Source organism: Amblyomma americanum, chromosome 1, assembly GCF_052857255.1.
Source record: "Amblyomma americanum isolate KBUSLIRL-KWMA chromosome 1, ASM5285725v1, whole genome shotgun sequence".
NCBI classification, from domain to species: domain Eukaryota; kingdom Metazoa; phylum Arthropoda; class Arachnida; order Ixodida; family Ixodidae; genus Amblyomma; species Amblyomma americanum.
In genome coordinates, this window is record NC_135497.1 from 11103099 (window position 1) to 11123810 (window position 20712).

At 43.5% G+C, this 20712-nt stretch overlaps 1 long non-coding RNA gene across 1 annotated transcript; it reads right to left on the reverse strand.

Annotated features, from left to right (window-relative positions):
* Positions 1 to 7392: 7392 nt before the first annotated feature.
* Positions 7393 to 20538, reverse strand: LOC144109981 (uncharacterized). The gene is made up of 7 exons (XR_013309666.1): positions 19437 to 20538; positions 18959 to 19029; positions 16557 to 16973; positions 14129 to 14243; positions 13731 to 13886; positions 9297 to 9404; positions 7393 to 7474 (listed from the first exon to the last, which is right to left on the reverse strand). It is a non-coding gene; the product is annotated as an uncharacterized LOC144109981 (long non-coding RNA).
* Positions 20539 to 20712: the final 174 nt, after the last annotated feature.

Sequence of the window (20712 nt, forward strand, 5' to 3'; positions counted from 1 at the left end):
CCTTCTCGAAAGCTGATGTGTTTTGTTGCGATGTCGGCAGTACTTTTTGGGCGACAGCGCCGTGGGTAACTGCGGTTTGGAAATTATAAAACCGATATATATTTTACTCATTCTGAGCTAAAAGCTTCTCAGTAAATCAGAAGACTAGCAAAAAAAGTTAGAAAACTAACTATTTAGTATTAATTAACCAGCCTACTAAGTAGCGCCTCATGTGTCAAATGCGCTAGGCCGCTTACAATACAATGGTGGGAAAGCGCTCTACTAACTCAAAAGACCTATTTTTTTTAAAAAGTGCAGAACATCTTAGGTGAAACACCCGGTATATGTGCACGGCCAGCCCTTCGGTCCGTTTGGCTATATTGGACGCCAGAATTTGTTTCTCCGTTTATAAGTGATCATGAAATAAAAAACAAAAGATTCATTAAATTCGTTGCACTACGAGAAACATTGAGGCCAAGGGCGCCTATCCCTGAGAGCTGACTTTTCCTGACAGAGTCCTTTCATGAGAGCAAGACCCTCTCCGTCTATGCAAGTCATTCGCAGCTACCAAACAGGTGCACGTGCGCAATTTATGCACGAGGGTTCGATGCCTCAACGCTCTGATCAGTGGTCTTCATCAATTATTAATAACATGTAACCTATTGTTGAAAGCTACGTCTATTCGCATGTCTGAAAATTATACCAAAAATAGCAGGCTGTTATTTCGTTGGAAAATTACAAATGAAGTCCTGTCCACAGGTCATGGGCCGGAAATAAGGGGGGTATATTGTATATGGCGAGGAAGTGAATGATTTGATGGATAGGAAGGTAAAAAAAAATAGGTGCTTCAAAACAAAGTAACGAGAGCATAAAATGATACACGAAATCATGCATGGAGACACAAAAAAATAAACTTTGCACTCCAGCTAGACGATACCTCGGTGTGGGTTCTAGGGACGCCGTCCGAGGGATGACGGCAACAGTCTCATAGCACTAATTTCCCAATAACAACTCATGGGAAACAGAAATGATGGCGGGACGGAGACGTTTGCTGCACGAATGAATCAGTAGCGTTTTTGTCCAAAATTGTTGGGCATTATTGGGGAATCTGCGCTGTCAACATGCCGTACGCGTCTGTCCACTGGTCTACGAAAATCTACTCATACGGCCCTATCGGGTCACAATGAATAGAAGCAAGTGACCTAGTGACACGTGTCTTATTCGTTGAGTTCTTTGTCTCGGGGTGCTCCATACGCGGCGAGCTTTGCTTCGATATAGACGAAGAAACGGTTTCAGCATGGAGAGGAAACTTCGGCACAGGTTCCCTCCTGCACAGGGCGCGGAATAATATATTGTGGTGATATATGGTACTGTGTTGCAATTTGTGGCATTGTGTGTGTCTTAGCGCTTATTGCATGGCGGGCTGCTGTGGCGTTGACAATGTCCTCCTCGCTTCGTTCATTGCTGAAAGCGTGGTTTTTGCTTTTTCGTTGCAATAGTTCGCCGCAATAGCATCCGATACACCTGACCCTCGTAAGGAAATGAAAGAAATACCCCTTCTACACGTGACGGTTCAGCGGAAAAAAAAAAATCTGAAAGTGAAAAAGCAATAAAATTCGAAGCAGTCATCATCTTATTCCATTACCACGCCTCTTTCAAGAAGGTTATGACAAAACCAGAATCGTTCTGGCTACTGTAAATTGTTTGAAATGTTCACTAAGTAGATACAGATTCAAACCTGATCTCTCGACAAGGCAGAAGTGGAAAAATAGAAAAGAAAATTTCTCCCACAAAACTTCGTGCGGTATTACTTTTTTTCTGTAATGTCCTAATTGCGCTGTAATTTACAGGCGTTTGAGATTGAAAAGGACAATCACTGCTTTTCTTTTATTGAGCCCATTCGAAAGAGGCTTCGGCATTCCTCCCTTCCCATCCTCCGCTTTTACTCATTACTTCAGAAAATTGTATGTAACGAGACGGGCTTTGTCGTTATTTTCATGAAATCCACGCCTCTCGTAATCGTAAATGACGAAATAGACATTCAAACAGATGAGCAAAGCTACACTCAAAACAAAAGCGGAGTAAAGAGAGAGTAAACTAGGGTGCCTGGATGCCCACTCGCCTCCGCTTTCAGGGTGGGGACACCCCTTGTACTACCCGCGCCGCCGTTTCCCCCTCGCAGCGGCATGTTGGGTCTCACGCGTCAGTTGCGTGCAGTGCGCTATGCGTCTGGCACGGTTTCTGTGCGGTCGCGTGGCGACTGTAATAATGCTACTGATCTGGAAATAGACAGTACATATTTGTTTCACTCGTGGTAGTAGTGTTTTTGCAGTTTTGAGAGTATTTTATGCATGATGCATTCGCTCTGACTACACGACAAATGAAAAGTTATGACGGACTGCTGTGTTTTTAAGTCAACGGCTGCATTTTAAAAGGACAGAAGTTATTTGCTTTTCCTTGATAGGATATTAAAGACTATATTATGGTTACCGAATTATATATATTTATGCTGCCTTCGTTGTTTTGAACGTAAAAACTGTTCCCAAGGCCCCAAGTTTCCCTTGTATACAAGCATCGCGGAGCATGCATGTCCTGCCAAATATATTTTTGCGTACTCAACATTCAGTTTCCAACATTTTCTTAAGTACCTTTGTCTTGTTGCTGGACCGTATGTGGAACATTTCACGTAATAATGTCAAATTTCTCTTCCAAGTAATCTCTCACCTCACTGCTCTGGAGTAGAAAGCTGAGGACACAACTGAAGACAAATGGTCATATTTTCTGAACTGCCTTCTTTAGTGGCTTGTACCGCAACAAAACAATGCAAATGGTTGTGTTTCCCTTTGGATGGTGTTGACTACACATAGGCTGATGATGCGATGCGATGACATCTTCCTAATTCGTAGTGATTAAGTCGCTTTATTCGAGGACAAATTTTACTAAACAAGTTCTGTTTGCTTCCATTCAAAACATGAAGAAAAATCATCAAAATGCGGCTGATGCAAAAAGAAGCCTCACCAAATCAGCCAGTGACATCTATTTATTTTCAGTACCATTGTCCCTGCCAGGGTAAACTAAGAAAGAGGAGCCGGAGCCAACAAAGGAAAAAATTGAAAATTGGTTTTTGAGGAAAGGAAAGGGCGCAGTAACTGTCTCACATATCTGCCGTACGCGAAGAGAGGAAGGTGGGAGTAAAAGAAGAGAGAAAGAGGTGCTGTAGTGGAGGCCTCCCCAATAATTTTGACAACTTGGGGGCGTTTGCGCCTTTGCGTTTCGCCCATCTCGGCTGGTGCTGCTGCTGCTGCCATCGAAAGAGGCAAAAAAAATAAACCATAGGATATGGTTGCCCAGAAACACGCGTGACAAATTTTACTGACGTGGCTGCACAAGGGCAATGAAACAAGACTTTTTTTCCCCCAGTTGTGATTTTTTTAAAAGTGATATGAAAAGGAAGGAAAATAAACCGTTAATGCAGAAAGAAAGCCGTCTTGCGTTTGCGTCACGCAGCCACGGCTTCTTTGCTTCATGACGCACAGAAGATAGGTTTGGCGGAAGGATATTCGTAGAGAGCTGGCGCAAAGAAGAGAGGAGAGCCTTCCTGCCTTCATGGCATTAAGATAAAACAAATAATAAACTGAACAAAAAGTTGCGAAGAGAGCTTCGCATACTCGCTTACCCGCAAGAGCGCATAAATAATACGGCTGCCTTATTGCAAAACGCCTTTGTGATCAGGTTGTGAAGCCAAAGCCGCTCGGCAACTTTTGATGTGGCCTGGCAGGTTTTAGCACTCGTCTTTAAGCTTTCTTAGCCTACGCCATCAGTGCAAGCGCTTGTGGTCTGGTGGTCAAGACATGCGACTTTTGACAGCATGGTGCAGAACGTGCGATATGTACCGAGGCGGCTGTAATCGGGAGAAGAAAGGCCGCGATGCGCAAACACGACGACGTGCTTCTAATCGGAAGATGAAAGGCGGCTGACAATGCACAGAACTTGCAAAACCGATGCGAAAACGGGTCACGCCCCTTTGTTTCAAATGAGCTAGTAGTGTGTGTGATGTAGCAATCAGAGATGAGCTCGTAGTGTGCGTGATGTAGCAATCAGAGACCATGTTATGAGGGCCTGTTGTATTCCTGAGTGTTCTGCCGGCACTATTGAAATGACCCGGCTATTTGGCTTTGTTCATGACAGCACGCGCCGCAAATATTGCCAATCACAGGTCAAACCAGACTGCGTGAACAACAGTAAACCTCAAACTATCAGAGGTAAGGCATGCGAAACACTTGTTTTCCAGGACAATTTCTGCTTGACACGGAGGGATAATGCACTACTTATCTTTGCATCCTCATAATTATTTAAATTAGCAGCCATGAAACGCACCTTCTCGCATTAATTTCATGGCAAACGAAAAGCTGCCTGAATGGCAGTCTATGGCCAATATGCAACTGCAGCTCGAAATAAGTAATCCTGTATTGTTGGAAAAGTAATTGAAGTGGAGAGTATTCATGTCAAAAGGTTGCACTGGAATATGCTACGAAATTTTTAAGATGTTATGAAGCAACGCTACGCAGAATAAACGCTACAGAAGAGAACCAACACGCATGAGTGCAGCGACTGTTCATAAGGCGCCGACTTTATCGGCAGGTTACCTGCCGATAAAGTCACTGTTTAAACTATCTCTGGTACCACTCTGTCAAAGTAGAACACCAAATTTTCTAAATTCCTCGCTGCAGATGCAGTTTTTTCTTCGAAACGACGCGCAGCGGCATTGCGCTCAATGCAACTGAACAGGAGAGTGAGACCCAACATGCCCCGCCGGGAGCAGTGTCTTCACCCTGAAAGCGGCGCTGGCCCATCGAGGCACCTTAGATTAACCTGTCCTCTAGCGCCCTCTACGGGACAGCTTACTTCCTTTTTTCTTCCAATTAGGCGCATTCGTGTTTACAGTGTAGTCCACGCAGGCTGAAGCTCCCCGCAAACCAACGTCTGCTATCTCGCGCATTGACGCAGTACGTGCAGAGAAGCCCCGCAAGAAAGAAGTTCGACACTCGTGAATACGGCGTGGGACGTTCACGCCGTGGCCGGGATGCGCCCCCAAAAAGGCGAAGAAGGAGGCCCCCGGCTTCTGGGCCGAGGCCGAGCCGCGTGGCGGCAACGCCCCCAAGGAGGAGGAGCTGCTGCCACAGGCAATGAGCCTGACGCCGTTCCTCCATCATGCGTCTCCGGCGCCACTAGCCTTTGCCCAAAATGTACAGATCGGGAGGGTCGCTCAGTTCCCAGAATCAACGGATGGTTGACTTGAAACTAACGCCGTCCGCCACCAGTGCGCAATAGCTGTGCTTCTGATTCGTTCAAAACTTCACCGGCAGCCTCAGCTGCTTAGCCGAGTCTTTCCTGTCACGGCCTGATGTGGCACTAGAATTTTTTTCATGGTTTCATGGAAATAAACTAGGCTGCAAGGCAGGAGCTATAGCCTATGTCCATTATCCTCGCCTGTGTCTTACGTGCAGTACAAAGAAAATGTAACGGACGAGATTATCAAGAATTACTTGGAGAACATCCAGCCGGATATGAGCACGGTCACTGAATCCAAAAAGAGGGATCCTCCATTGCCTAGCACCAGCCGCCAGTTCCGCTGCTGTGACCAGGATACCACCAAGAGACGCCGTGGTGAGGGAGAGAGAAACTTGTTCCACTTTCGAATACAACTTTCGTGGTGAAGAGACTTACTGTGTAAGTACCTGTAGTATGAAATAACCTAGGCGGTAGGAAATAACCTAGGCTGCAAGGCAGGAGCTATGGACCTCCTTCACCCCGCGACGTCACGAAGATGCGGTGGCGCTGACGTTAGCAGCGACTTTCGCATGGTAGGCAAAACAGGTTCCGCTTGCCCGTGCCTACCGCAGCTGCCGCAGCTACCGGCGGCTGCTTCAAGCCTGTGCACTGCAGAAGCAGCATATATTGACCAGCTGCGTCACTGCTGGATCCGCGTAGTAGCATAAAAAAATATTAAATTAGCCTCGATAGGTTTCTCGCGCATAAATGCCGCATTCGGAAACTGGCTAACAGGCATTGGGCCACGGTAGTAAAACGCGAAGTCTGGGAGTCGATAGGCACTCCCACTCAATGCACTTAATAGCATGCAAGTTACTGCGTTCATTCACCTGAACTTCAGGATAGTATAGGAGGTATTCACTGAGGCCGCGCTACCAGACGGCGCGAGCGTCGCCGCGGCAAACGCGCCATGTTTGCGGTCGTTTCACGCCAGCTCGCGGAGTGTCACGGCACGCCGTGAGGTATCCGGCCTTTATTGTTAGTGATCTGTAAGATCTTTGCACGTTGTTAAATGCGTCAACGTCCACTTTTCTTTGTGGAACGCTTGTTGTGCATAGAGTTTGCAGCAGAATTCTGTGCCGTAATTTAACCGAGCTGCGTGCCGCAACTCGGCAGCAAAACAGGCCGGCTGCATTGCTCGCAAGAATGTACACGACTTGCAGCTTTTAATATCAGTTCATAACTGTCAGCTACTCATGCAGGACACATCGTGGATAACACAGCACATGATTAATTACCCATACTCCTAAGCTGACGCTGCAGAAACTCATATTTCCAGTGGCTGTAGTCCGCGAACTGCCGAAGCCTCATTGTTTCAGCAAAAAGGCATATTGCGTCATAGCTGCTTTATTTACGCGACAAAATGGTCGAGCAAATATTGTCATGCACTCGCAGCACGAATGGCAGACATTGCAAGAATGTTTTGCAGGGTTGATTGTAGAAACGTAACGTTGCTTCCAGCGCACAAGACCTGGAACTGTAGGCCGGTTCGCAGCAACGCGATGTGCAGCGATTCCGCTACATTCAGTAGTAACACGTCACTTTCAGCAGACAGAGATGACAAGTTAAGCTAGCTAAACGAACAGACACGTTTAACTACTCACCTACACTGTAAAAAAAAAAACTGCTCCGCAGTACAGAGAAACCCGCTGGTAATGCGTTGCCGGAGGGTTTTCCGCAACATGAGGTACGGACTAAATGTCAGAAACAGAGACTCCGTATGACGACTGTCACATTCTTGGTAACGGAAAGTTACGCCATGCTATGCACGAGACCGAAATCGTTTTTTCATAACGAATGCTTATGTTTTGTTCTTATTGAAGTTTCCGCAATGTGTATGCATACGTCCTCCGTTCACTCGGAAGTCATTTCATCTAGAGCGGAAATTATCTGTATTTTAATTATGTACTTTCTGTAGTACATGAACATGCGTCTTCGTATAGCTTCTGCCCGCAATGTTCACTGCAGATATAGCCGTCCAGGTGCCAAAGAAATAAGTAATATGTACAAGGCTTTCCTTTACGCATATTATGTAGTGCATACGTACAAAGAATGCAGCTTAGAATGAAAGAGTGGTAAGTGTTTGGGTGAGTACAAGTACATACGTTTTATTTTCATGGGAAACTACACACATTGTACATCTGCACATTGCTGTCAGATCCATCTGAAAAGCATAAAAAAATCCTCATTTAGTGGTCACACAACACCAAATATAAATTTCACAAATACATTTCAACCATCCGCTATTGAACAATCGGCTTTCGTAGAAGCTTTCAAAAGCCATTCACCGAGAACCAACCCGTTATAATTTATTGCCCAAAATTCATTTCTCATAACAGTAAACAGTAAAAACCACAGGTCCAGAAAAAAGCAGACAAAATGCGCTTTCCCGGGCGGCACTGTGCGCACGAAATAGTTTACAGTTGCTTATCATTTTGTGCAAATAGAAAGTAGCTCAGGATGGGGGCCAGATGCAATTCAATGCAGGTGCCTTTCTGTACATAGTACTAAATGCACAACTTAGCGAGCAAGGAACATTGGTAACATCTGAAAAAGGTGGGAGACGCTTGCCGAATTTATCGTCCATCCAATTTGTTATAGGCAAGACAAGACGAAGCGAAAGTCCCGCATTCAGTTTATATCCAGTTCCCGGGCATGCCCGTTGCGGCAGATTATGACGCTTTTTATTATGACACAAACTTGGAATACGGCCCCAGGAAGCACACTTCTCCAAAACCGCATGTTTTCACTCATAGCTTCCATTATCTCAGCATGTGCAAGAAAATGTACTAATATCTGATGTCAGTGAAAATGCAGTCACACGTACCGGAAGCAGCTCACTAAGGCATTCCAATATCTCTGCAGTGTGCCTCACAAGGAACGGATGCTCAAGTTTCAAAAAAGGGCTCTTGGCAGAAATTTAACCAAAGGCCGTTGCCATGTGACCCTTTTCAAAATGATGACCCAGAAAGACGAAGTGTCCTCATGTGTCTGATGCAAAAGAAGGATGAAGGCATGAGTCTTTCTGCTTTTTGAACAGCTGTGATAAGTTTTTTACTGGTACTGCTTGGTGCAGCTTCAGTCTCCTTCTTGACATTTTGTGAAATAATTATATATCTGCAAAAGATCTCGCTAGCAAACATTTTGGCACTAATGGAGAAGCAAAAAGACCCATGTCCTAGGCCTTTTTTTGTGACACTAAAGGAAGGCTTGCCTTTTAGAGTCATTGATTACGAAGAGGTCCATGTGGCAAAAAACTTTGAGAGAATTCCTTCAAGGGCTGTTTGTTCTCATGAGGTGCCCTGTAGATATATCACAACACCTCAGTGAGCTGTTACCAGCCCTGTGAGTTCACTGTCACTTGACATCAAGGGTATGTACTTTTCCTCGCCACATGCAGCAATGATGTATATGTCAAGAGAAAGCATAAAAGATTTCTAAGTTGCTTGCGGAGGAAAGCACAAGAGTGGCCATGCTCAGCTGTTACCTTTGCTTCTTGCTCGAGTTCTACAGTGAGTACTACGTAATGACAGGTGTCTGCATCAACTCATATTTAACACCCGTCCTGTGCGACCTCCATCTTGCACTACATGACAGGCAACTTTATAACACCCTTCATGCAGAGTGTCATCAGGGTCGGTGTGTTCTGTCAGTTTCCTGGTCCTGTGGTTTGTGCTGTGTTTTCTACTCTTAAATTATTTACTGCCTTCATTCTCCACTCCATGAAGCCTGAATGTGCTACGTGGAGCAGCCCAGTGGCCATTTTTTTTTCATACGTTGGAGGCACTCAGCTCGAAAGCCATGCTTACTATATTCAGCAGACAAGGGTACATGTGAGACACATCATTAATAACTAATTCTCACAGTGGTATCTGGTGCAAGAATATCTAAATACTATTCAATTTTTGCTTAAGTTTTCAGATACACTCTTAGATTAAAAACATAATTTGGCTACATTAGCAGAAGCACAGCACCAAGGTACTCACCAGTTACCTGAAGCACTGTACGCAAGTTCTCGTGCCATCATGAATACAGCACACTGTCCACGTCTTCATAATGCCATGTCACTCCAGCAATTCAGTAGCAAAATTTTCCTTTAAAAAAAAGTAGTTTCGTTTATGTTAGACTGCTCATATTTAATTTTACTATATACTATGTACTTCTCATTGTACTGCCCCAGACTAAAAATACCAATGATCACGCTTTGAATTATGTCATATGTGATCACCAAATTATGTGATCACCATTATGTGATCACCAATATGTTCTTAGAAATTCTGATTGAAATAAATCTGACAAAATATTATTTCAGAAAATGTGGCACAAGGAAGAAGGACGCTAGCTAGATAACGTGGACGAATGATTTCAGTTGCATGCAGCCACCGGCACCATTGCACACAAAATGTACAATAAAGTGGGTTTTACCTTTCCGAATAGAATTTAATGCTGCAAACATTTAAGTAAAAAAATTTCGACCTTCCATTCCGCATAAAGGAAAGAAAATTCCTCTCATTTTTTCACAAGCCTCTGCAAGTACACAATTCAGTGAATCTACTCTACAAGTACTTGAATCTATCAGCACGAGACAGGGACGAGAAAAGAAACAAAACAGGCACTGACTCGCAACTGAAGTTTATTGAAGTGAACAGAGAGTATACAGAAAAGCCACACGCCACAAACTACACAATTACACATAAGCTACATCACAACATAAGTAAAAGATTGCCCTTAACATTCCTCTCATCTAGACAGTCCAACCCGCTGCATGTTAACGCTATGGGCAGCACACTCACACATTCGTCACCGAGTCATAAGATGTGTCTAGCCTCGATAATTTTCTGGTTAATCTGCTGTGAACGTAGTGCCAAAATGCGTGTTGCCGAAAGGAATGGCTAGCAGCCTTCACATCCCTTGTAATATGCAGATAAGTTACAACCCCTACCAATATCCAAATACCTCTCATGCTCCTGTAGTCTTACATTGATACACATTCCAGTTTCACCAACATAAACCCAACCACATGATAATGGTATGCAATGCATGCAATGGTTGCAAGGCACATATATGTTGCCACATTTCACTCGACACATGTGCTTTTCCCTAACGAAATTCACAAAATTATTAACAATTTTACAGATTGTAGACAACTTATTAGGGGCCGAACACACCATTTTTGCGTCATACCTTCTGGCCACAGTTTTCAAATTTTACAACAATTTATGTATGTACAGTAACACAGTCAGTCTTTTGGCATCTCACTGGCTGGCCCCAGCCTGATCATGCCAGTCCCTGCGAAGGGGTTTCAGCTTTTAACATGCTAAAGGGAAGAATGGCACAGCATCAAGTAACGAGGAAAGCAGGACAGCACAGCCACGCACAAGTGCCAACCCTGGAGCAGATACAAAACCCTAGAGCGCGTGCTTGACATTAAGCGTTGACAGTCAAGGAAACGAGGAAACACGGACTTGAACGCTAAAGATTGAACGAGCCCGATCCTTGGCTGCCAACGCTGAACGTCAAGTACACGCTCTTAGATTCTGCATCCGCTCCAAGGATGGCACTTGTGCGTGGTTGTGCTCTCCTGTTGTCCTCGTTACTTGATGCTGCGCCATTCTTATCTTTAGCATGTCAGACCAACTTGCCCAATCTTATATGCTCAGCTTTAACAATTTATCGCACGCTTCTGCAATAGCATGGTTGGGAAATCATGCTTTCATTAGCCTTAAAATCTTCTCTTGGAAACCAGTTGTCACGCTGTAAAAGCATGGCTTCACCAATACCGAGCCTAGACTTGAAGACGCAATGCTATCTTTCACTAGCATAGAATCGTTCGACCAACAGTCAAGTAGCTGCTTAACACTCCTGGGTGAATATCGCTAGCACACATGGCGTGTGCAGAACATCAAGGTAAGGTTCAGAAACCGCAGCTCTTTTTGTTGTGACATTTTCCCCAAGGAAAACTTAAGACAAAGGCCTTGCTCCTTAAACAAGTTCACAATATGTACAGGTCCCACACTATCACAACCTTTGTAAAAGACCAGAAAATCATAGACGTAGCGAAAGATTTCCCCCAGCCCATGCAATTTCTTGGCAACCATTCCTTCCACCCTGCTTAAGAGAATATTGCTTAGCACAGGGGCAACCTTCGAATCGATACATTTAGCAGACTTTTGAACATATGCCGCACTGCCATACTCCAAAAACATGCTCTTCACTTCAAATAAAAGGAGGCAAGTGCCAAAAGACTTATGTTACACACCCGTTCCTAAACACGAGCTCATCGTTGTGCTCCGATATACACATTCATAAGCTTTTCACAAGATCTTCATACGGGATAGAATAAAATAGTTCTACATCGACACTAATCACAAGACAATCCGCTGGATTGTCATTCTTAAGATACTCAACCACACTGCGAATTGAGTACAAGAAATGGATCTTCAAGATGCAAAGTAGACGGATGCTTTTGCACATAACCAGAGATAATTTTGCGTGAATCCTTTTCTGAAATTTATCTGAAGAGCATGTTATTGAATAGCATTTATTTGAAGAGCATGTTTGTAGAGTAGCGCAGTGCGGTATGTGTTCTAAAGTCTCGAATATGTAGTGGTTCAAAGGTTGACCTTGTGCTAAGCAATATTTTCTTGAGTAGGGTGGATAGAATAATTGTCCAGAATGTGCATGGGCTGGGGGAAAAATCTTTTGCTATGTCGATGATTTTCTGGTCTTTTATAAAGATTGTGATAGTTTGGGACCTGTACATCTTCTCAAGTTGTTTAAGGAGCAAGGCCTTTATCTCAGGTTTACCTTAGAGCAAATGTCCCAAGAAAAAGAGCTGTGGTTTCTGGACCTTACCTTGATGTTCAGCACACTTCATGTGTGCTGGCGAGTGTTAAGCTGCTACCTGGCTACATGTCGACCATTCCAAGCTAGTGAAAGATAGCATTGCACTTTCTAGCGCGGGCTCAGAATTGATGAAATTATGCTTTCACAGCATGACGACTAGTTTCCAAGAGCAGATTTTAAGGTTAACGAACGCAGGATTTCCAAACCTTGTTACTGCAAGAACATATGATAAATTGTTAAAGAAGCTGAGACAGTTTTGCGGTGACCGGCACAATCAGGCTGGGGCCAGCCAGCGAGATGCCAAAAGACCAGTTGTGTTACCGTATGTACATATTGTCGCACAATTTGAAAAATGTGGCCAGAAGGTATGATGTAAAAGTGGCTTTCTCGGCCCCTAATACGTTGTCTAAAGCATGTAAAATTTTAAGAATAATTCTGTGAATGTGGCTCGAGAAAAGTACACGTGTAGAGTGAAATGTATATGTACCTTGTAAAATGAATGTGGTATCAAATATTATTTTTTTTATTTATTGATACTGTTGACCCTCGCTTGAGGGTCGTTACAGGGAGGGAATACAATGCAATGTACAACAGAAAAAATTCATGTCTCATAACATCAAGTTGGGTGCCCCCGACACAAAATATCGATAGAACGTTCGAATTTGTGCACTTCCGATTGTTCGACAACTTCAACAGGCAAAGCATTCCAGATTTCGATGACATCAGGAAAAAAAGAGTAACGAAAAACATCAATACGTGAGTCGTAAGGCTTGATCGATCGAGTGTGGCTTGTTCTCGCGCTCCGTCTTCCCGGAGGCTGAACATATCTATCTGATTTTATCTTGAAGTGCCCTTGAATTATTTGAAAGAAAAGTTTTAGTCTTGATTTTTTCCTTCGATTTTCCAGTGACTCGAGCCCACATGAGTTCAGCATTTCCGTCACTGAGTCCCTTCTTCTGTATCTTGACGATATAAACCGAGCAGCCATTCTTTGGATTCGTTCCAGTTTATCTTTTAGAACTTTTTGGTGCGGGCTCCAGACGACACAAGCGTACTCCAAGGATGGGCGGATGAATGTTTTGTAAGCTATCAGTTTGACATCTTGTAGTCTGGTTTACGTAGGTGCAACTGGAAGGTGTATGAATGTAAGACTACAGGAACACAAGAGGGTAGGGGCTTGGCTAGGTGGTTGGGGTAACTCTGCTCTACACTGCACGGGATGTGAAGTCTGCTACCCTTTCCTTTTGGCAACACGCATTTTGGCAGTAAATTCAGAGAGATTAAATGGGAGATTATCGAGGCTAGACACATCTTATGACTCCGTGAAGAATGTGTGTTTTGTCTATCGTGTTAACACACAATGAGTTAGACTACCTCGATCAGGGAAATGTTGAGGGCGATTTTTGACTCATGTTGTCCTGTATGCTTATCTGTAACTACATGGTTTATGGTATTGCTTGGCTTTTTATATATTCCCTGTTCACGCCAATAAACTTTAGTCGCGAGTCAACACCTGTCTTGTCTCCTTTCTCATCCCTGTCTTTCGCGCTGGTGGATTCACCGCAATGGCTCACCTCTGCAGAAATCCAAGGCATGACATTTTCCTCTTCACACTCGTGGTTCAGCGCATAATACGGCAAAGGCTTTTCAATTCCAAGGAAAGTTCATGGCTCCATTGAACACTGCCTCCTGCTTACAAGACACAGAGCAGCAATCATTGTAGATTCTACCTGTGACACAAAGAGCAAAGTTTTAGTTTGAGTGGACTAAACTAGGAAAGCAGCACAATATATCTATAGCCAAATAACTGAACTGAAAGAAATAGAGGGTAGTGTAATAGTGAGCACACTGATATATTGCAAGTGAGATATATGCTTAATATATTGCAATATCCAACACTGCTACCATTGCCTTAGCCAACTACTTCATAAATAACAATAAATGCAGTATCACAAAAATACTGATAACGTACTATGTGCTAATAGTAGCAGTGCAGGTTCCATGAACAAAAAAGGGCCCAGTGCTGACTGTCGTTCCCACAGCAGCCTTGTGACCAATGGCCGGTGTAAAGGAAAGAGGAGGAATGACTGAAAAGAGAGAGCCAGGGGGAAGGAAAATAGGTATACAAGGGCTTAGGATATCATAGGCAAATAAGGTTGTTTAGACAGTGAGCACAAAATAAACATTACCACACAAGTAAAGACATACAAGACCAAACATATATATCATTGTGCAGAGTGGCAAACTTGATGCCATTTAGCCCAAAATATGTTTTCAATAAAGTGATTATAATTATTAATAGAACAACTGACCGAGTGAAACCATAACAGGGATGAACAAGGAAGCTGTTAATATTCTGGCAGAAATTAAAAGAAAATGGATCTGGCCAGGGCATACAATGCAGAGAATGAACCACCAATGGTATCTTAGGGTAACAGAATGAATTTGATGGATTTTAATGGCACAAGGGCATCTGTGGCCAAAGAGTGCCTTAGCACAAGTTAATTTCGTCTACTCAAGGTGAAATCAGAGACCCATTTCCCAAGTATTTCATTCCAGATAAGCTGAGCACCACGCCAGGAAACAGCTTGTGCATTGTATCGCAACAAAATGAATTTCACCCTAAGGAAAATATAGCAGGAGATAGCTGATTATAAGCTCACTAGATAAGATTAGGCGATTTCTGATAGTGTGGCATGTAGCTGGTGCAAGACACAGATAATTAAACTGGAAAAGGCCATTGTCCTGAGGTGAATGTAAACTAAGCAATGAGGATAATGAAATTCGCTACACTAGAGCTGTTAAGAGTCAGCTCAAGTTCCATGCTTCAAGATGATGCAAGTTTGCTCAGTGAAAAAATCATAAGTTCACCCAAGAATTGGTATCTTGGCGGTATCAGGCTGCAGGTGCAGATGAATTAATCCTGCCTCAGAGAAGAGCTACATAGAGCACAAAACATTTTAGGCCAGTCCTACACTGACAGCTGTTAATAACTATTTTAAAACTGTTTTTCATTGCAAACAATAATACCGAGTTTGTGTTGGTCATGTGATTATGTTACCAAGGCTCTCCTAAAAATTCTAGCCAGAGCTAAAATACAAGCTGTCTCAACTAAGTTTTTATATCAACAATGAGAACATAAACACATGCAGATTATTCAAGTAGAAGTTTTATTCTTCATGACGTGCCCTACAAATTTTAAATTATACTGAAAAGTAATAGAGTGGAGTGCTTGTGCCAAAAATACTAAACCTCAACAACAAAGAGAACACAAGATAAAGGGAACAACATATTGCCCAAAATTTAAATGTTTGACAGAACAAATATGAAAAGAAAAGCTCTCCACAACTGGAACAAAACAGCGTGATACCGAGCACACATTTGAAAATTGTTTCATCCAAATCCCCAGTCTGGTGCTCCAGCACTCTGCAGCCAGCATGTCATGAAATGTACCATAGGTCTGGTAGCTGTAAAGAGTATACAGCTGATCCGGCATTTTGATATGTGAACAGTAACCCTCAATGACCACCAGGCTGAATACTTTCAAGAGGCTGTTCTAGTAACAAGACTGCAGTGAAACACTTAGCAAGTTATGCTGGCGTAATAATGCAAACCGTTAATTTGAGAGTTCGCCACCACGCAAGTCTGTAGTAACTCCTAAAGTGTTGCAATCGAATGAAAAAAAGGACTGCCTATTATATAAACAAAAGTCAAGAGGCTGCAATGCAAGGCCACGACAGAAGTGCTGCAATACAGCAATAGCGATACAATGTACACTTTAAGCAACACAATGAAACATGATCTTTTATCCTTAATTATCAGAATTTCAATATTTGTTTTCCTTGCTCTCTTGCAAAATAAAGTTTAGATCGTGAAAGCGCTCAAAAAGACAAGGATACAGAACGAGATTTCCACACAGTGCGCTTACTTCCAGTGTCTTCTTGAGCACATCCACTATCTAAACATGGTAACCCAACTAGTCTAAACGCTGACGTTATTCCAAAATTAAGCCTTTCACAAAGTGGGAGCCCCTTTCCCCATACAAGGTACACCATAACTAATCCAACACTTTTTTCATGATATGTTTTCTCTGAGAATAAACACTGTTTGAAGATTTTGCAATAGTACTTGTCTTTTCGATTCTACGAATGTATCATGCAAGTGTTCAATGAAATGACCATCTGCCTATCTTGATCATTGCTCAAAATCAGGGTATAAAGCACCATGAAGGGCAGGCTCTGCTTGATTTTTATGTTTTCCTAACGAAGCATGTACGTGCAACCCTTCTGCTGGCTTGTATGCAGCAGGTTTGTCTAGCTAGGCGAACTGTGGTTTTGCTATAAAGATGAAATGGTACTTTGGAAGTGAATGGTTTTCTAAAATGCATTTAACATACATACCGGGGCTTTAACAGCACCTGGTGTAAGCAACATCAGTGGGGCGACCGCAGGAGTGGCCTAGTGGTCCGAGCATCTGCCTCGCAAGCAGGAGGTGCGGAGTTCGATCCCCAGTGCCACCGGGTAACCAGCGGTGATACAATGGGTCGTTTCAATGGCCAGTTTAAAACTTGAAATAACCATGCTGCAATATATACAAAAAAAGATTTGTGTGCTCTCTCTTACATGACATAGTTAATCATATCATAGTGTTGGTAGTACACAAAATGCATGTGTGGAACATATACATGCACTGTTTTTGTTCACATCTTACATGCTATGTGCTGTTATGGCATGTTATGTGCTGGGAAAGCAACAGCTAGTGAGCAATGTTGTGTTGCAGCCTTTCTTCTGGTGGAATTTGAATCATGTGAGGTGCAGCTGAAAGAAATTGTTTCATACATAAGTATGTTTCATGTAACACAACAAAAAGTGCACAGCCCCATCCTGAGTTGTGGTTTAAACTAACAGCGAGCTGTTTACTACTCTATTTAACATATGATGCAAGTCAGTGATGCTGGAGGCACAAAACTAAATACTGTGAGGTAACAAGAGCTAATATGGACAATCATGCCTTTAAGAGATATTGTCAATATATATTTTCCTGAATGAACTAAAGTTATCCTTAGAAGCATTCAGAGCAAGATAATTTTGCTAAATGCCTTTTGCCAGAATAGGCCTTTTATGAACCAGTTGCAAATGAAAAGAATACCTTTAAGACCATGCTATGCATGCTCTAACGCCAAAGTAGTTGCATACAAGCAGTATACTGTGCCCCTAGTTTTATGGTGGGCCTGTATTGCACAATTTTCATGCAAGGTAGTGGAAAGTATGTGCCATGAAACAGACCTCTGCTTGCTGAAACTGGCAAATAAGTACTGGGTTTTTAAGGCAGGAAAGAAGTTACATAGTTCCTTCTGCAGGTTTTGAACTTCAGGTTAGTTATTTGAAAAATATCAATCCCTGAACTGCAATGATTGAAGTTTTTAGCAAATAACATTTCCATTGTAACAGTGGAAACGCTCTTTTATTTGAGGAACGACTTTTCAAAAGCCTGCGTTTCATGGTGGCTGTCAAGTAGCCCTGATAAAGAGAAACCAGTCACGACACACAACCAAGCCCCCATAGCACATTTTCAACTATACCCTCATGATATAGCTTTAAAGTAAGTGTTAAGCAATACAAATACAAATCCCTTGAATTCCTTCATGATTTATCACTGGTGTATACATACAAAGATAACCGTACAAGATGTGGAGTGCATGGTACAGAGAGAGTAGGCAGATGGTTTCTTGACACTCAAAAAGTGAACAAGGGAAGGAAAAATCTCAGGGTGCTTGCCGTTTCGACAAGACAACTTGTTTTCGTCTGGGGTCAACATATACAGAGGAAATTTAGAATCAAGTACAGGGTTGTCCACTCAGTGCGAACACGCGAGCACATGGCTGTGCTCTTTGGGCCACTGTGTCTGACATTGCCACACATCGAAGTGTAACATGACACGAAGCACCACATCCAGGTGCATCTCCTCTTGCGCCATTTTGCAGCGATGAGTGGCTGCGCCGCACACAGTGGACCTCTAAAGAGTGCGGCCATGCGCTCACATGTTTGCACTAAATGTGGCCAGCTCTGTACATTCCGGAATTGGCATAATTATTTGAAAAGGCCTTGCACATGGTGAGAGGTTTCCCAACCCATAATTTCCCCCTCCTTTCCTGCTTTCTTTAATTTATCGTTATACTTTAACCTTACAACCTGCACCTCCTGACATCACTTCTCGGAACCTTGGCTGCTATACTCCTCCCCCTTCTATGTTAATGGCAATCCAGAGTTATTATGTGTCTTACGAGCGCATGCACTTGGGAGGTGATAGCAGCTGTGGACGCAGCTGTCCATCGCAGTTTTGAGTCTGTCGAGATAACACATGGGGTAAGGTATTCCCCGTTTTGCTGCCGAAGGCAAAACCGTCAGCGAGTGGAGTTGCCTTGCTATTCACTGTCAATATCTACTGCTCAAAGTAAAGGAAACTAGGGCATAAAACATACAGCATTTCATATTATGCATTTGGCCAAATGCAGTGAGAATGAAACAGACTAGAGACTTGTCTTATGACATTCGCACTCTTTACTTTGCACCAGAGGAAAATAAATTTATGTACAGTTGACCCACTGCTTGCCACAGTCCTAGAAGAAATGAATCCAGGTCTCAGAAATTCTACCGAGAGAATACTGATGCTGCATGTGCATTTCTTTGAACTGTTCTGAAATATGCAGAAGTTACCAATTTTTTTACTACCTGATTACATACTGTAATCTTTGCAAGGAATATGAGGTTAACGGACTGGGAAAAAATGTCAGGAATGGTACCTTTGGTACTGGGCACTTGGACAAACAAATGACCCACTGGGCGTCCCCAGGAGCTCTGCTACCAGGCACCCCTAGCAACAGTAGTCAATTTTCCAGATCCAAAGGATCCATGCGAATGATTGCCGAAAAGTCAAGTTTAAGGACAGGAGATGCATGAACACAAAACAGTTTTCCAACTTTGTTTCAGTGTGATAAATGGTTTCAAATCTCTAGACTATATCTGGTAGTACACAAATTATCAGAACACCATCTCCCGCTCAGAATCATCTCAAAACAAATTCGACACGCAGTACCAACATGGACAGTTCGTGCTTAATTGAACCCAAAAGTTTACGCTGATCGACCAATATTACTCTAAATAGAGACAGAAAGCGCATGCACGTTGTACTGATGTTATCGTGAACTTAACGTGCGACGAGACGCAGGGTTACAATACAAACAAAAAACCGCTTTCAAAATTTGAGAACAAAAGGCTTACCTTCTCACAAGTTCGCCAAACCGGAGACGTTGCCGAGTGGCTGCCGCCAAAGTCACTCGCAATGCACAGAAACAATAAAAATGCAGTGCCGCTGACTTTCCTTGAGCAATTCCAGTCGATTGAACTTCCAACTGTTCGCACCGACTACCTCTGCAAGCATGTCTAAAAGTTAGCGGCGCAGCCACGCCATTTGCAATTTACGGAGCTACACGGGAAATTCATAGCGCCATTCGCGTATTCGCGCTCAAGCTCACGTCGCTGATGTCGCAAAGGCGCACAACGGCAAAAACATATAAGATGTATTTAATTTTCGGTAGCTTTTTTAGCTGACAACCTGAATCGTTTGATATATTGTTTTTTCTTTTCGTTGCATGAACGTTATTACCACCAGCGGCAGCGCAGCTTGGCCATGGCTAGCCATGGCGAAGTCGAAGCGCTAGCCGAGCCCGCAGTCGGAAACATGTGCGCAGTTAGCGCAGTGTGGAGTTGAATGCACAGGCGCTATGGAATGGGTTTTTGTTCTTCCGTGTCCGCTGCGTGCGTCCTGCGCGTTGTGTGTCTTTAGTATGTGTGTGTGTATGTGTGTGGCCGGAACGCTGCATTGGAGTGTACATACAACAGCTCGCTGTCCCGTGCGGCATCGGTGCGTAGTAAAACGATCATGCAGAATGTGCGTTACAATGCCAGTGGCCCTGCACGAAAGAGGAGACTTGAAGCCGACGGAAAAGCTGCTCTCCCTCGTGGGACTGCAAGAATCTGGCGAGTAACAGTCGACGCGCGTTTCGGTGGATGATTCCGTTTACCACGCCAAAAAATTCAGCACTGGCCAACAGCAATGATGAACTGCTGCTGCATCATCACCTGTGTGATGTTTGTGACAAGCTTGTTGGATGTGAACGTGGCCATGAATGGTATTCGCCGAGCAGTGGCCCTCAGGGCGTGGCACCAGTGGATATCTGAAGACGATTACTGTTTGCCCGCGCCCTGGCGCCTCGCATTCAACCGAATGCTTTGGCGTTAATTATTTATCTCTGAATTTCACACGTAGTTGGACTCGCAAATATTACAGCGTACAAACGTACCGTCGGAAGAGCACCCTTTTTCATTTTTTAGGGAGGGGCCCCCAGATGAAAATGTTTAACTGGGACCAGTTGAAAATCCAACTGGTTTTAACTGGACCAGTTGAAAACCCAACTGGTTTCAGTTGGGCCAGTTACAATCCAAATGGTTCCAGTTAGAAGCCACCTGGCTGACCAGTTGAAGTCAACTGGTTCCC